Source organism: Stegodyphus dumicola, chromosome 4 (assembly GCF_044657685.1).
Source record: "Stegodyphus dumicola isolate Sdum_Otavi_A_Nest chromosome 4, ASM4465768v1".
Classification (NCBI taxonomy): Eukaryota; Metazoa; Arthropoda; class Arachnida; order Araneae; family Eresidae; genus Stegodyphus; species Stegodyphus dumicola.
In genome coordinates this window covers 37,393,934-37,412,813 of record NC_140771.1, presented here as the reverse complement: position 1 = coordinate 37,412,813, position 18,880 = coordinate 37,393,934, and positions in this window count along the sequence as shown.

The following is an 18,880-nucleotide window of genomic DNA, read 5'->3' as shown; positions in this document are numbered from 1 at the left end:
TCAGCATTGCTTTGTTGATCGTTTCGACCCGATTTTGAGAAATATGGATAGATGTGCTGCACCAAATTGTCAAATCATTCTAGAAATAACTTTAGGATGTTTTGTTTAGCAAAAAATGAAAAAAGACGAAGAAGTAATTCTTTCTGGTCGAGATCAATGGATTTCGGTCGCAGGAGCGTGTTTTCGTGAAGTAAGTGCAGCTTCGTATTTTTTCATAGCATATGAGAAAAATTCCCTTATTATTTTTTTTCAAAATGTGTACTTTCATTTAGCTGTCACTTATTGACGCTGAAATGATTTTACAAATATAAAATCAATTGTGGAATGTGTGTGCATTTGTGCAGCAAAATATCACCAATACTGTTTTTTACTGTTGCTAATAGTTTATACTGTTTGTAAAATTGTATTCTATATTTCATGTAAACTTTGTCTCGGTCCGGATCGTAATAGGCGTTTTTTTATTTAAATTTTACTGTACGAATAGTGTATTAAAGCTCTATGCTGTATTTTGATTCTGATGTATTGTCGCCAAATATATCAGTTGGCGCCAGTCTTAAAAATTGGTAAGTATAACATAAATTATAAATTGTTTAGGTTATTCTGTATAGTGAGGTAAATATATTCTGTGTCCTTCAGGAAGCTTCATAAACTTAATTATTTATTCTTAATTTTGTCCTATTTTCATATAAAAGTTAAAATTTTTCACAAAATTTCATTCTTAATAGTGTGATTAAATTCATTTAGTACATGCAACTGTAATTAAATACTAGTGTTTTTGATTTTAATGTTAAACTTCATACATGCTTTTGTTAAATTTGAAGGTGCATTTTGAAGAAAACCAGTTTGAATGTTCTAGGAAAGATGGGTTTAAAAAACTAAAGCCTTGTTTAATGTGCCTAATCCAACACAACTGTTGACCCCACAGCATGTAAAAGGCATTGGGTTTACCAAACTACCATTCAATGATATCCAGTTTTTAAAATGTATGTTTTTTTTTTAAGTTTTATAGTTTTCATAAAAAATGTTTCATATTAAAAATGGACTAATTTGTTTTATAAATAAATCAAAATATTGAAATTCAAGCATTATATGATTAAGCTTTAATTTCAGTGCTTAAGAATAGATTAAAAATTGAAATTTTGGTTGATCTTTACATTACGGTAACTTGGCGATTTTTTGGCGACCAACTCCCCTACAGCAACCCTCTATTTTTTTTTCCCCGCCGCCATTTTGTCTTCACGAAGTAAAGACATGTTTCTTTTCTTCTTATCTACTGAACACTTCTTCCAACAATCTACTAGCCGAATTACACTTATGCTAGAAATTTTATCAAACAAAACTGCTTAATCATGACAAATATTCACTGCAAAATTCGGAAAAAGTGCACAATACCATACACCTTACGCGTTTTTCAAAATAACACATACACATAAACCATGTACACGCTGACTTATTTTTACTTAAAAAAACATCCCAGAATTGCACAAAAATGGCATTGCGCACACTCTTCACTATATCCATGTACACTGCTTTTATCTCATAAATTAAAAAAATTTCACGAAAATACATGACAATTTTCTCAATCTTTAAACCCGGTAAAAAGAACATATATGAAATTACGTGATCGCGAAAAAGTATTTACCCTTTACAAATATGAACATTTCCACATATAAAATAAATAAAATATCCAAAAACTTTTACCTCTAAATCAACTATTACATTATACACGTCACCAACGAATTCATACATGAAGCATTACAAATATTTATTATCAAATATTTAAATTATTTCCTTGCACATTTATTTCAACTTAAACATACACCGAATTCCTACAAGTATAAAATTCACAAAATAACTATCATTTCATTAAAATATAATTAAATTCAAAAACACCACTTAAAATATACATGAGCACATACATTCAATTAATAAAAATTACCTTACAATCCTAATTACTTTAAACTAAATCATTGCTAATAACAATTTTCCCAATAATACCAAATTCCTTTCCACCTTACATTTCCAACAATGCATAAAAATAATTAAAAATACTAACTTACCTAATCTCCTTCAGAATCTTCATTACGTGGCGGATACACTTTTCTTCATTCTCTTTCAGAATCTTTAAAATCATACTTATCTTTCAAAGCAAGATACCAGGTAAAATAAATAACATAATAAAACATATTTATTTCTCTCTCACACAACCTTAAAAAACATTTCTTACTATCCTTTTCAATACCACTAAATACCCATTTCGAATTCACTTTACTTACGGCCATGGGATCCAAAAATTCACAAACACTATTTCACACAACACAGAATAAAGCCAAATACAAAATTTCCAGATTTTTTCCCGATTTGGCCCCTTTTCCGATTAAAGAACCGTAATTCGTCCATTAATATCACATGACATATCCCATGATCTCTCATTTCCCCCACACAAAATAATGCGTAATCGGAACTCAGTACTGCTCACATTATTACCAAAGTCGCAGGTAGTAACCTTTATCGCCTCCAAAATGTCGCCAAACTACCAGTTACCTAATGTAAAGATCAACCGAAATTTTTAATAGATAATAATTCATAATACTGTTTAAATTTTGCTGTTATATATATATATAATTAAATGTGTATTTTATTATAATAATCATATTTAAAATGAGGCATAAAAGCAACCTCAATTTGATATAGTTTTTGATTAAAATTACTGATTTCGAGGCCTATCAGACACAGGTCTCATTTCTTCAGATTTGCCCCTAAAAAAGAGAAACCTGTATTTGATTGCCTTCAAAGTCCACAGAGGTTTGTTCAAAATCAGGATTAAACTAAAATAACTTTTTTGCTTAATTTTAAATTTTACATATAGGAATATGCATTAAGTAAGCAAAAGAACAGTATTATTGAAAGTAATAATTTTGAGTAATATAATAATATGGTAATGTATGTTTTAATGTCCTATATGTCTTGTCTAAGTCCTCGCTTTCAGAAGTGGGGCTTCATTGTTTAAATAATGTAAAGTCCTTCACCTATTATAAATTTCAGATTTTACATAGAAATATCATACAAAGTAAATTTGCAGTACTCAATTACGTTATTATTTCCATCATTATTGGATTAATTTGAAGTTAGTCATTAAGGTTAAGTATTTATAAAATGTTTGTATTTTGTTCACAAAAACTTCCATCATGTAGCAGTTACTTTTATGTTATGGAAGATATCAAGCTCTGCTAAATCAAATTTACTTTTGTGTGACCTTAAATCTTAAGCACCAATCGTAAATTTTTTTTGGCATGTTTTTAAGAATTTGAATGAAAAATTTATTGCTACTGTGAAAGAATGATCAACTGATGTTTACCTTACTAATCAATGTCTTACAGTGTTGTAATGATTCATAGGATTTTTCATAATGTGATGTTGCATATATGTTTTGATCTTATCAAATAAATATAAAGAATGTATTCCTAATCAGATATTTCTTCTTACGTAAGATTATTCTCTATCATGATGTGATGCTTAGGATTTGTTTTTAGAAGCCAAAACACTATTTTTTGAGATGCTAATAAAAGCAATGTATTTTATTTATTTACTTACTGCTTTAAAACAGGTTTTGAATTAAGGCTTTCCCCTTCCTTACAGTATGCTCATAAAACTCACTTAAGCTATATTTTTAACATATTAATGAGATATATGTAAATAAAATATGTCTCTTAGGGTAGCTCCTTTAATAGGGGGGAAAACTGAACTAAAATGGTATACCTTAAAAACATTTTATTGAAAACAAAAATACTAACATAACAGTGTCTGCTAAGATTTATTCAGATGGTTTTTTTTTTTTTTTTTTTTTTTTTTGCATTTATTCTGGCATTTCCCCATAAATTCATATAAATAAAATTTCAGGTAAAGTAGGTCTAGCATTATATCATTCTATACAAAGCTGTTGACTTTATGTATATTCTATATAAAGGTGTTGACTTTAATGGAAAAAATCCAGTTGTGTTTTAATAAAATTTGATTATAATGGAATGACTTGCACTGTGTTAGAAAAAAAAAGAGTGAAAAATAACAATTTTTGTTTTATTTTCACTATAAGTACAAGTATTTTGCATATGTTTGTTATCAAAAGATGTAGATTTAAAGCTAAATAATACTTTTGTTTTTACTTATGCAAATTAATTAATAAGGATATTAACTAATTATAGAATTATTGGTAATCTTCTGTTATCGGGACTGGATTCAGAAATCTCTATATGGATGTATATTGAATGTATGTATATATGAACCATGCATATGTATGTGTGTATACATACATTTTTGATTTCCATCCCGATAACAGAAGAGTACTGAATTATCATTAAATATTCAGATATGTGTAATAATATATTAACAACATTGTTTCACGAGAAAATAGTAAAATTAAATTAATTTTAATAATTTTCTTGTGCCATTGCTTCAAGCAATGAAATTTGAATTTAACAAATATTCACTATTTGTATAAAGCAAATATAAAATTCTCTACTCATATAAAGCAAATATAAAATTCTCTACTCATATAAAGCAAATATAAAATTAAAATTTTAAATTTTATGTATGTTTTTTCCCTTGTTTAATTCATAAATTTACCAGTTTTTCTATGTACTGTATAAAGTATTTTCTCAATAGCAAATGTATCGGTAAATAGTGTCTAAATTTTGTGTGGAAAGGTATTCTTTTTATTTTTTATTTATTTATGTAAGTATTTATTAATTTTTAAAATTTTCTTTTTAGCTAAATAAAGAACAAAAATAGTATTTTTGATATGGAATTTTTACATTGCTAAATTTATATAAAAATATATTTTTAAAATATAGATTCCCACAGCCATTAGAGCATTGAAATAGTTTTTATAGCATTCTGCTAAGACATCAAAATTTAAAGGTGTATATCTCAAATCAGTATTTAAAATCATAAAGCTTTTAGCTACCTTTTTCTGGATATGCACACAAAATAACATTTTTAACCAAATTGTTGCAATAATAGACATTCGATTCCATGTGAGCAAACTTCAAACTGCATATTAAAAATGATAAACAAGAAGTAGATTAAAAATGAAAAACAAGAATTATTATGCAGACAAGCTATTAAATTTTTCAGAAGTTTAAAATGCGAACTTGCTAGATATATTAAAGCATCAGCATGTATTTATCCACTTATCATATAAAATTTGCTTACAATTTTAGAAAAGTAACTTTTGATTCAGAAAAGCTTTAGAAACTTAAAAATTACTGAAGTTTTCTTCATACAAATTTGTAACCACAGCTTTAATGTTCTCTAAATAATTTAACATGTAATGTAAATAAAAGTAATATGCTTAACTCCATCAGTACTGAAATGGTATAGTTAAGATATTAAGAATTATCATACAAGTACTGTATTGAAAGGCTTATAATTTTTATATAATACACGAAACTACCTTGAATTATAAAAGAAAAGTAGTTACATAAATATGAAAACGTGATTTCAAACCCATTATAACCTCATGGAAATTAAGAATACAGCTGCGGGAAATCTCTTGTCAAAAAGTACATTTTGAGTTGTCTAACATTATGCATGTATTGTATGCATGTATGTAAAAGTATAAACTGAAAATTCAGAAGTAAGTTGACAAGAAAGTTTTTGTAACTTATATATGAATTTGAAGTATATGTGAAAATGTTTTAAAAACGCATCATGAATCACATGAGAAATTCGTCATTTTAAAAAACTACGAGAGAGAAGTCACACATCTCTATATGAGTGCGAAAAATCGGAACTTAAGATTCTCTAAAAGGTCCTCTAAAATGTTAAATAATTAAAGTTTTAACTAATACGGCTAAAGAGCCAAAGATTGGCCCCCAACCGAAATTGCAACCCTAAAGGGTCGCAAAAACATGGCTGACGACTCACACATATCAGTCGTGACGTCACGCATCGTGACGTATCATGGCTTCATTTTCATTGCATGGGGAACATACGGGGAAGGCTTACTCCATCTATTCTAACCTCCTTGGTTGCGTCACAATGCGCTCATATTTTTCATAGATAATTTTGAATTTTTTTGGGCATCGGGCAAACTCTTGTTTACATTATGTGTTTTAGTTGAAATACTATTTAGTTGTTGATATTTAAGAAAATGAGCAATTTTGATAGCGCGAAGCGTTATTTTGTATTTGCTTTTTACTATTGCTATTTATGTTTGTAATTTGAAAATTTAGATGATTCTTCTTCTTTTTTTTTTTTTTTTTTCCTTGAGCGTGCCATAGTCAGATTTTATTGATTTGAAATATTTATATACTGCACTCAGGTATTGTTTATATAAGAATATGTAGGTTAATATAGGTTCTTTACTTCCTTCTATCAAATAAAATGGTAGTAATTATTGTAATCGAGAAAACTTTTGGGTATCATATTTTAACGGAAATATCCGTTTTTGACGATTACGGAATCCATGTGAATTATTTTTTGGGCTGACGCCTGTACGTACGAACACAATGAAGGACTCTCTCTCTCTTTTTTTTTTTTTTTTTTCAAAAAAACTTATTGTTAAATGTAATCCCATTTACTCTAAGCTGATACTTATGACTAATGATTATGACTCTAAGTTGATACTTGAAAGGGATTTTTTTCGTGATGTGTAAGTACGTATGTATGCATTTTGCATAACTCAAAAATGGTTAGTTATAGAACGTTGAAATTTTGTATATGGGTCTGTTATAACATCTAGATGTGCACCTCCCTTTTTATTGCAATCGGTAATACTATCAAACGTAAATATATATATATATATATATCAAATAAATTATAATTAAATGTAAAGTACATATATATATGTCCTTATAATTAAATGTAAAGTACACAGACACACACACACACACATATATATATATATATAATAAAAGCCAAGTAAGGAGAAAATAAAAGCCTTGGCTTTTATTTTATTTAATTATCACTAAATAAGTTACTTGACTTTTATTTTCGCAATCATTGGTTGTAGTCAGGACTTAATTTTTAAAATTAGAAGTGCTGGAGCTCTATGGAAGGCCATCAGGAAAGATGAATAAATAAATAAATAAATAAATAAAAATAAAATAACTATTACAATAATAAAATAATTAGCAACTAGAATATTAAATGATTATTATCATAATTCAATAAAAATTTAAAGACAAATGAAAATTTAATTAATTCTTAAATTAATGATGAATAACTAAGTAATGAAATAAAATACCAGACATTGTCTTGTTTGGGGGCTGTGGCTAAAATTGCAATTTAAGAACTAAGCCGAGCATTAGCTAAATTTAGGCTTTTGATAAGCAAATAATGTAATGTTTACCAGAGTATAGATAGAAATTTGGTTATGTAGCCCATTCTTCTAAAACGACGTTTCGTAGCTGCCTTCCACCACCAATTCCCTTTTTTTTTTTTCTTTTTTTTTCAGTTTCGGTTTATTCGGTTACAGCAAAGCACACTAGGGCTATTGCCTACGGGGAGGGAGGCCTTCGTGTAGGATTTTTTAAAGGCAACTGACTCATATGCAAGTTACACACGGGAATAACAATGAAAACGCCCGTGCAGCTAGCCGTTAGCCGGGAATTGAACCCCGGACTGAACTATTAGTGCTCAGCGACTTTACCACTCGAGCTCTGGTGGGCTCTTTTTTTCTTTTCATTCGCTGTTTGAAAAACGGGTGTTCACTTTACGATAAAGTAAGCACCTGTTTACTTCAATTAAAATGGGTTAGACGATATGACTCTTCCTACTTTAATCTCACTTAGCTTTTGATTTCTAATATTGATTCAATGTTTTCTGTAGACAAAGTATTCTGATTAGAATAATAGATTTCAAACATGTTCAAAAGGTGTGTATCTGAATATAATTAGGTTTTTATAACATAGGGCACATTTTATTAGTTTCACATAGTTCTAAAGCAATTGAACCACAGCATCGCTGTTTTGAAAGAAAGTAAAAATGTGAGAAATGTATAATGAACATTAATATATACAGGCTTTATTAAAAGTAGTCAGCCTTTTAAAACGTGACCGTCTATACTTTTAGAGGATTTTTGGAGCTCTGTGCATTTGCTCTGGCATCTTAAAAAAGTGATGTTCAATATCAACGTATGTTTATGTTCTCAAAAATACAGGTCTCTTTCAAAAAGCGACCTCTTAGAAGTCGTCAATAAATGATTCAGTATAGTTATTTTCTAATAGACCATAGAATAAATTTATTTTAACGTCAATTTAAAAATGGCTGCTTGTACTAAGAGTTAAAAGCAATAAGACTCTAATTTTTCTTTCGCAATTAGCTATCATGCCAGCTGAATTGTTTTCTGCATAACCTTTATTGTGTATAATTGAAATATTTAGCTATGCATTCAACAAATATACAACAAATGTAAGACAAATCATTAAAAAAATTAAAATTTGGAACATTAATGATAATTTTTTGTTATACATAAAATATTATTAATGAATGATGAATTTATATCATATTATATATAAATCAAAATTTAAACTCCTATTCCTTTATAATAAATTGAAGAAAAGCTATAAAGTGAATTAATTTTTAAAAACAAAACAAAAATTTAAAAAAAAAATTTTTCGTACACCTAGAATCTAAAAATGACGAACACTGAATTTTACGACTCATGTGTGTATGGGTGTATTTAATTATGGCAAGGCACACTATGGCTATCTGCCTAAGGGGGGATGTCTTCGTGGAGTACTTTCTAAGGGAAACTGGCTCGTATACACGTTACACATGAGGAAAGCCACGAAAACACCCATGTAGCCGGACCGTTCGCGGGATTCGAACCTCGGACTTACTTGGCTACCAGTGTTCAGCGACTTTACCGCTCGGCCGCTGGTGGGCCGTTTTACGACTCATATAATAATAAATGCATATTCATATTGTAACAGAAATTTTGTTAGAAGTCTAGCATACGTATAGTTATTTGTGATCTTTTAAAACTGTCGTAACATGATGCACATTTATCATTATCGTGAACCAAAACAGTATGCTTTACATCCTTACAAATATACGTGATAGATTTTAATATTTATTTCTGCATATACTTACGTTTCCCACAGACACGAAAGCAAGTCAAGCAGATTTTTGTTGTATTAAGCAGACTTAAGTTCTCTGTTAGCTAGTGTAACATAATTCCGGATGTTAGTGTAACATGATTTCGGATTCTATGAGCCTTCCAGAACTATTAGCAAAATAGTGGAAACGTCTTTAAATTATGTTTTTATAAGCAAACAAAAAATTATGTTTTTATAAGCAAACAGCAGATGTACACTGAGCAGTGATCAACTGATATATTTCTTAAATGATTCGGTTTAGTTGATTATGACAAAACACACTGGGGCTATGTGCCTAAAAGGAAAAATGCCTTCGTAGAGCACTTTCTTAGGAAAGCTGGCTCGTATGCTACGTGGTAAGCTGGCTTGTAAGCTGGTACGGGAAAAGAAACACGAAACGCTTATGAAGCCAACTCGTTTGCCTGAGATCGAACTCAGATCGGAACTACCAGTGTTCAGCGATTTTACCGCTCGACCGCTGGTGGGCCATTTCTTAAATGAATAAAGGTATACTCATAGCATTATGAAATAACACTGATTGAAATATTTAGTGCTTCACTATTATCTGTAATAAAGTAACATAAAACTTTCCTTACCTTTTATAGATTTCTAAATTTCTTTCAAGTTCTTATTCGTACTTAACCTATACATTTGCGAATGTTTTTATCGATTTTATTGTTAAGTGTAAAAAGCAAATTGACATTTATAATATAGCATTCCTTGTCTCAACAAATAACAGTCTCAACAAGGAGTTTTTGGAGAGGGGATGAATCGGGGAAATTTCACCCTTTCGTCATTAGCGGTTCTGATGAAGGGAATGGGGGAAGCAGCAAACGAAATAACGAATAACGGACAAATAACGAAAGCTAATCTTTAATGCGGTCTCCCAGTTTCTGTATTTGTATTTGGGAAAGTTTTATGGTCATTATGAAAAAGTGAAAATTTGATATGGATTCCGCATGACTTTCTTCTATGACTATTTAAATTATGCTTATTTTTTCTGCACTTCATTTAAACTTATTTCCTCGAATTATTCTAACTCAATTAAGCGATACCCAAAGGCAAGTTACAAATGGCATCAAACATTGCAAATTTTGAAACTAAATTTCCCGGTCAATCTTTGTCCTACGGGACTCAAACTTCTTGTATTTTTATTTTTTCATAACAAGTATAAAACTTTGCCAGATATAAATATAGAAACCAGAAGACGACATTAAAAGTTAGATTTCATAATTTGTCCAAAATTAATTCTTTTTTAAATTTGACATTGACAAAATATGAATATTTTCGTCATTTAAAATACTTCTGTATTTTTGTTGCACCGTATTTAAACTTGCTTCCTCGAGTTATTGACATTAAATTACATTAATTCCATTATCTATCGGAAAATAATTATAGCAAATCATCTATTTACGACATCTCTAAGAGGTCACCTTTTAAGAGATCTCTATTTTTGGGAACATAAACAAACATTGTTAGTGAACATTATCTTTTTAAGACCACCACATGTAAAATCCTCTAAAAGCATGAATGGTTGCATTTAATGAGGACCCATTACTTTTAATAAGGAATGTAACATTAATCTTAATTATACATGTTTCTGATGTGTGTGCCAAAATAGTGATAACGTACTTCTGTTGCTTTAGAAATGTGTGAAATTAAAAAAGTGGATACTATACAACAAAAATGTTATTATATTCAGATACACACCTTTTGAACACGTCTGAAATTCATTATTCTGCTCAACATAATTTGTCTGCATAAAATATTAAATAATATTAAAAAATCAAAAGCTAAGTCGAAGTAGAAACAGTCATCTCTTCTAAACCATCTTAATTGAAGTAAACAGACGTTCGCCTTATCGTAAAGTAAACACCTATTTTTCAAACAGCGGATGAAACGGGAAAGAGGGAATTGGTGGGGGAAGGCAGCGAACGAAATAACACTTTTTCGAGCTGGGGATAAAATGAGATAGGACGAAACGATACTAAGCTAAAAAGACAAGATCTGGTATTTTACTTTATTATTTAATTAGTCATCATAAATTAAAACATTATTTTAATTTTTATTTGTTTTTACATTTTTATTAAATTGTACTTGTAAGTATTTTATATTTCAGTTGCTAATTTTATGTTACTTTCATTATTCATTATTTTAATCACTATTTTTTATTATTTTAATTATTAAGTTTTTAATAAGTAATTTTTTGTTATTTTAATTACTAATTAATGTTATTATTGTAATATTTATTTCCTTTCTTTCTTTATTTTTTATTTTTTTTTCCTGTTTTCCTGACGGCTTTCTGACTTTAGAAACTAAGTCCTACTACCAATAGTGAGTGAGTGAGTGAGTGAGTGATTATGGCGCAAAAACCAGAGATGATTATGACGCGCCAAACAAAAGATGAGATGATTACAATTGATGACATTAAAATTCAATAAATAAAAACAAGTAGATAAATGTACCAAATCCAGAGGATGAAGTCATATAAAAACAAGTTAAAAGCACATATTAACATTCAAGACACAGTCTTCAAAACAAATTACATTTGGTAATAAAAGCCAATCTCTTTTAAATAATAAAATAAATTAGAATTGACCTCTCTTCCGATTAAACGGTCGAGAGGTAAGTCACAGCTATTAAAATATTTCTGGCGAAGACTATTAAAACATTGACACTCAATTAAAATATGACGAACACATAAACAAACATTACAATTAAAACAAACAGGCTCATTTTCAGCTTTAAGAAGATAGCTATGTGTGACTCTGGTATGACCAATTCTGAGTCGAGTCAAAAGAACGTCCTCTTTACGATTTCCAGCAAAATCCCAATGCTCAATTCTAGGTTTGATGTTTCTCAACTTGTTGTGATGCTGAACATCCCAAATTTGCTGCCATTTTTTTCGTATCTTTCCCTTGATGACACAGCAGATGTCTCTAAAAGGGATAAGGCGACTGGACAGTTCGACAGCAGATTTTGCCGCGATGTCTGCAAGCTCGTTTCCCTTTATTCCCGTATGCCCGGGAACCCAGCAGTACAGGATTTCATATCCTCGTATCATTAAATTTCTATGAATTTTGAGAACATCCACTACCACAGGATTCTGAGCGTTGGGAAAAGCTTCCAAGGATTTAAGAGCACTATACGAGTCTGTGTAAACTATGAACTTTTTGTGGCAGAGCTTTGGGATGTACAAAAGAGCATAATATATTGCAGTTAGTTCAGATGTTAGGACAGAGAAAGCATGGTGCAGGCATCTGCCCTCTATGTAATTTTCAAATACAAAAGCCATCCCGACATGATCATTTGACTTTGATCCATCTGTGTATATCGGATAATAACTGCTATATTTGTGCCTGTGCTCAGCGAAAAGTTGTCTGTAAACGATCTCGTTAGTGCTCGCCTTTACGTGATGTTTAAAAACATCAAGAAGCTGGATCCGTGAATTTTCCCAAGGTGGAATTTCAAAATTCTGTACTGCTTGGGGGTGCATATCAGAGAGGGAGAGTTCCTCAATGACAGGGCGAACTCTTAAAGGGAAAGTAGGAACACAGGATGGACGTGTTTCAAATAATGTGTTACACTCATTATCAAGTAAGCACAGCTTATTGGGATGTTCAGGTTGAGATAGAGTATTAAAATATTGCAAAAGGGACAATTGCTCACGCCTCAGATGAAGTGATGGTTCGTTACAGTCAACATATAGGCTCTGCACAGGAGAAGTCCTGAAAGCTCCTGAACAAATCCGCAGACCTTGATGGTGAACAGGATCCAGTTTTAACAAAACAGATGAGCGAGCGGATCCATAAACAACTGAGCCATAGTCCAGTTTAGAGCGGATAAGCGCTCTGTAAATGCGAAGCATGGAGCAACGCTCTGCACCCCAGGAGGTGTTCGCCAACACTTTTAAAATATTTAGTGTTTTTAGACACTTCTTTCTCAGGTTTAAAACATGAGAAAGGAAAGTCAATTTTCGGTCGAACGTCACTCCTAAAAATTTTACTTCAGGCGCAACTGGAATAATTGTACCATTCAAGTATAACTCAGGTTCAGGATGGAGACCTCGCTTCCTACAAAAGTGCACGCAGACAGTTTTCTGTTTCGAAAATGTAAATCCCTGTTTGTCTGACCATTCTTGGATCTTAATCAGAGCCATCTGCAGTTGCCTCTCTACATATCTCATGTCTGCTCCTCGACAGCTAATCTGCAGATCATCAACATATAGAGATCCCAAGATGGTGGGAGGAAGTTCTTTTAGTACAGAATTTATTTTTAAACTAAACAGGGTTACACTGAGCACACAGCCTTGAGGCACACCCTCTTCCTGTTCAAAAACATCCGAAAAAACAGAGCCAATTCTTACTTGAAAAGTTCTAGTGTTCAAGAAATTTTGAATGAAAATTGGTAGGTTGCCGCGCAAGCCACTCTCGTGAAGATCCCGGAGTATACCGTATCTCCATGCCTTATCATAAGCTTTTTCAATGTCGAAAAATATCGAGACAAGGTGGCTTCTTCTTACAAATGCTTTTCGAATAGATGTCTCTAAGAGGAGCATGTTATCTACAGTTGTTCTTCCCTTTCGAAAACCACTCTGATAAGGCGATATAATATCATTCTTTTCCAAGAAGTAGACTAGGCGGCTGTTTACCATCTTTTCAAACAGTTTGCAAACACAGCTGGTAAGGGCAATTGGCCGATAGTTCGAGGGATTCCTCGGGTCATTCCCTGGCTTCGCAATAGGAATGACAATAGCTCTCCTCCATGCACTGGGAAATGTACGCTCCTTCCACACTCTATTGTAAAGTGTGAGAAGGGCACTCAGTGACTTACAGGACAGATGCTTTAGCATTTCATAATACACGCCATCCAGACCCGGACAAGACCTATGTGTCTGCAACAAAGCTCTCTTTAGTTCAACCATAGTAAAGTCTCTATTGTACGGCTCAAAGTTGGAAGAGTTGAAAGCGATGGGATTTTTCTCAGAGCGTTGCTTGATAGAAAGAAATGCAGGTGAGTAATTTCGGCTGGAAGAAACGGCAGCAAATGTCTCACCAATTGTATTTGCAATTTCTTCTATGGAGCTAATCACTCGGCCATCTTTTTCCAGAAAGGAAAGTGAGTGGTCTTTGTACATTCCGCATGCTTTTCGAACTCTTTCCCAAACCCGCTTACTAGGCGTAGAGGATGTTATTGAGGACACATATGAAATCCAGGAATCCCTCTGGCTCTGCCTTCTTACTTTCCGTGCATTTGCTTTGGCTCTTTTAAAAGCTATGAGGTTTCGCAGAGTAGGATATCTACGAAAAATACCCCATGCTTTTTTCTGTTTTTTCAGTGCTTCATGACAGTCGCGATTCCACCATGGTTTCGAATATTTTAGTGTTTTTCCTGATGTTCTAGGAATCGAAAGCATAGCTGCCTGAATAATAGTATTAGTAACAGCTTCAACAGCGTCATCGATATGCACACCTTCTACCATTTCCTCTGTCAGCTCTGCAACGGAAGAGAAGATTTCCCAGTCTGCCCTGTCCAGGATAAAACGAGGGACTCTCGACACGGGGTTTGCTCCTCTTCGTGCAAGAGACACAAAAATAGGATAATGATCGCTGTTGTACAGGTCATTTCCGACACTAAAAGTGCAAAATGGCAACAGAGATGGTGAACAGATGGCAAGATCGAGAGCGTGGAATGTCCTTGAAGGCTCATGGAAGTACGTATCTTGCCCATTATTTAGGAGACAAAGGCTATGATCTTCGATCATCTGCTCTATTTGTCTTCCTCGGCAATTTGTATCTTTACTTCCCCAGAGTGGACTATGGCCGTTAAAATCTCCTATTATGATAAAAGGCTCAGGCAGCTGCTCTATTAGATTATTTAAATCTTGCTGATAAATGTGCTCATTTGGAGGCAAATACAAAGAAACAAATGAAACAATAATATCAAAATTTATTTGAGTAGCGACAACTTGGAGGGATGTCGTCAAAGGAAGTACATTTGAGGGATAATCCAGTGAGGAGAGGAGACCTACACCTCCACTGGCACGCTCACCTGCAATGTTATCCTTCCTGACGAAAGAAAACCTCCGAAGTTTTGCATGGTGTTCAGGTTTCAAATTTGTTTCCTGTATTGCTAAGCACACAGGATGATACACATTTATTATAGATTTGATGTCAAGGAAATTTCGGTGGAAACCGCGACAGTTCCATGACATGAGGGTGGCCATTATGAATGGTTTTTGTTTTTTCTGTGCTGTTCTTTTGTTTTTCGTGGAAGTAGATGCCTGGGAACTTCTAGACCCTCTTCTACTTCCATAAAGTCTGAATCCGCAGATTCAGAAATCATCTCATCAAAAGAGCTATTGCTGTGACTTCTATTTTTATTGGATATTTTATGTGTAGAAGTTTTGGGCTTACTTTGAATAACTGTTTCTTTCTTTTGTACTATATGGGTTGCATTTTTTTTTTGCTTGTTGGATGTAGACGGATGGGTTTTATTTGCTAGGGTCTGTGTGCCTATTGATGTTTGGGTGGCGACTGTACGAGATGATTTTACAGCACTGGCGTATGATGTATTTGGTCGAAGCTGTGTGCTCTGGACTAATCTTCTGGCTTCGGCATATGAGATGTTCCTCGTAAACTTTGCAGTCTGCACTTCTTTTTCCAATTTCCATTTTGGGCAGAGGCGTGAAAATGCTGGGTGCTCACCCTTGCAATTTATACAAAGAGGCGCAGCCGTACAATTTTCAGAATCGTGGCCAATCTGTGAGCATCGGGCGCATGTAAGGCTGCCACGACAAGACGTCTTAGAATGGCCGAAACGCTGGCATTGGAAACATCGCATAGGGTTTGGAATATAAGGTCTTACAGGAATATTTAGATATCCGGCCTTAATATTCTTAGGCAGATCAGGCGTGTTGAAGGTAAGGATCACGTGTTTCGTGTCTATCAACTTACCTTCTTTACGCATCTTGATCCGCCTTACACCGCAGACATTTTGTTCGGAGAGCTCAGAAGCGATCTCTTCTTCAGAAACATACAGAAGGTCGAATTCTGAGATTACACCCCGACAATAGTTGAGTGACTTATGTGGTGTTACAGTCACATTCGCTTGCCCAAGTTTAGTTATCTGAAGTAAAGAAGCAGACTGGGTGGCTGAGGTTGTATCAATAAGCAGGTCTCCGGAGCGGAGACGCTTTATATTTCTCGGCTCACCAATACAGGACTGGATGTATTTGTTTATTACGAAAGGAGACATCTTATGCATTTCGCCAGAAGGACTAGAGATGACTAGGAAACGGGGAATATTGTTATGATTTTTTTCATTTGTATCTGTACGTAATTTTTTTGCAGTAGACTTTTCAGAAGTAGGTTGAGTGAGAGGTTGAGTGAGTGGTTGAGTGAGTGGTTTAGCAGTAGACGTTTCAGAAATAGGTTGAATGACTGGTTTAACAGTAGATGTTTCAGAACTAGGTTGAGTGACTGGTTTAGGAGTAGAAGTTTCAGAACTAGGTTGAGTGACAGGAGTGATTTGAGTGACTTGAGTGACAGGATTGACTTGAGTGACTGGAGTTACCTCGAAATCTTTTATTAAGTAAATATGAGAAGCCATAGTGAAAGAATAAAGATTCGGGTCCGACGGCCCCGCCCACCACGGAGCCCAACAAGGGAACACAGATTCCTGTGTTAGGGCTAGCCGGACCTATACGCAAACTGAAGCCCCACAGTCGGCTTTCCCGAAAGCAGGTACTCCCGAGAGCTTGACCCCAAGCCACTGACACAAGGACTAGTGACCAGCCGATTGACACCCGTGAGGACGACTAAGGTGCCTCCCGTTTAGCTGAAGCAGAGGCCAAAGCAGTGTGTTGGGGACAGTACCTCGCCCCTCAACTACCAGGACCCTCCTTTCCAGCGACACGGGTCTCCACGCACGGCAAACACGTGGGCAGTTTTCTCCCCACTTGAAAACTAGAAACAAGGTCTGTTCCAGCCTCTCGTGACGAGCCCCAAACTCCGTAGAGAGAAACCACAAGGGAGAAGGGAAGGGAAAAAGATCCAGCCAAGAGGAGAGGAGACGGAAAAGAGGATAGATCACTGGGGCTCCAGGATCGTGACACCCGTCTCACCAAGAAGATGATCCCCTGAAGGGCTAGGGTACCTCGGGATTGCCACACCCGTACTCACAAAAGTGAGCCCCCTGAGGGACTACTACCAATAGAAAAATTAATAATGAATCCAGTGCACCAAAAAATAATAGCGAAAAATAAAGTGAATTATTTCTACCCAAAAATGCGACGCAAAACTCCCTATCGCAGCACTACCCAGTTCCTGCGGGGTAGAATAAATCACGTGATTCAATGCAATGCGACGTTTCAAAGCCCTTTTTAGGGCCGTAGACCGATAAAATAGGCTCAAGATACGGATACCGATCGATTTTACCGAAAGTAACGAGTAACGATACGATAGTAACGAGTACTGGTTCACCGAGTAACGAATACATACGGGTACACAATTTCTCGTTACTTCTACAGCACTATTCAACAACCAACTCAACTAAATTTGGCTTCTCTCACAAGACGGCGCTATATTAAACCGAACAGGTGCCATCTTGAATTTTCGTAAAGGGAATGATTTTTTTTCAAATTATATTAACGAATGGGAGTTAGCATTATTTGTATTTGGAAATTGGCTGTAATATTTGTGTATTAATATTGTTAAATATTACGCAACATATAAAATAATAAAAAAGCATATAATATAAATTTAAAATTCACTAGTTTATATCTGAATTGGAAATCTCTTCAGTTAACGTTTACAAACAATTTATATCTTAGAGTCATAATTCAATATTTCTTGGTTTTTGTGTATAGCATTTTGTGTAATAAGTTGGGAAAACAGAGAATTCTACTCAAATAGTTTACTAACTCAAATAACATGCAGGACTGTGTTAAGTTTATTTAACAAAATTTATGAAAAAGTAGACGGAAACTTCTCTGCATTCAGAAAGCTCTTAACACAAAGTCATTATAAAAATCAGATTTTTAAATTATATTAATTTAATCAGGTTAATTAAATTTAATCTTATTTTTCGTTAGAAAATATTACATTTTATAATGCAGTTAAGAGATTTTACATTTTTCGACACGCATTTTCGCTTCTGAAAAAGCCCCCGCCCCTCTATTCTCTCTTTCTGTTTCCTGTTTTGGCTTTTGATTACAACAAACAGAAACTGATTTTTTTACTTTGCAATATTCATGTGACTTTTTTAATTGTAATTTATAAAATCATTCTGAACTATAAAAATTATCCATACTAGCCTATGCTTAATTTTTTTCTCATGTTTAAATTTAGCGCAGACACATTTCCCTAGATTAGATCAAAAATCTAAGAATATTTAAAATTTTTCTACATTAATGAGTGACCACAAAAATTCTTATACAGTCTTTATTTTTGTAACCGTTCATTGTAAACATATATTTCCAATTACAAAAATGATTTATGCTTTCGTATTTTTAAATTTAAAAAAAAGTACATAAAACATTAGTTTTAACTTTCCATACAACACCCCTGTCCTTATACTTATATTTAAAATATATATATATATATATATTCGTTATAATAAAAAACAAAACATTTGTTGACCCCCGTACAAAAAACAAATTAACTCAGATATTTGGTATTAAAGTTGATCATACTCAGGGACCACATATTAATTTATTTTATTACCTTACTCGATAAAAAAAGTTTGACAGTATGATATCTGATGCTCATCCATAACAT